Here is a 403-nt window from a genome sequence, read left to right on the forward strand (position 1 = left end):
ATATATATATATATATATATATATATATAATGAGTATTAAAATCTGTAATTTAGCATTATTCTTGAAGGATAGTCAATAGTTGCATAGCTTTCAACCTGTGAGTTTTATCTCAAAATTCTGCCACCAATCTCCATTATAACTGCCCAAGCTTCTCGTAATAACATAGCGCTCAATGATAAACAATCTTCAGTAATTGTATTTTTATGCTCCACAGAACACCTGTTTGCAAACAGCACAGAAGCATGATGTGTAGATACTTTCACCAAAATGTATACTGCGGGTTTGTTGTAATGCTGCTATGATGTCCACAGTTCATTTACCTCCAGTGTATTATGTTATTCGTATCACTTGGATACAACAGATGGTGTGGACCACACATCAAAAAAAAAAAAAAAATGAAAA

The sequence above is a fragment of the Sinocyclocheilus anshuiensis genome, unplaced genomic scaffold (assembly GCF_001515605.1).
Source record: "Sinocyclocheilus anshuiensis isolate Anshui unplaced genomic scaffold, SAMN03320099.WGS_v1.1 scaffold615, whole genome shotgun sequence".
Lineage (NCBI taxonomy): Eukaryota > Metazoa > Chordata > Actinopteri > Cypriniformes > Cyprinidae > Sinocyclocheilus > Sinocyclocheilus anshuiensis.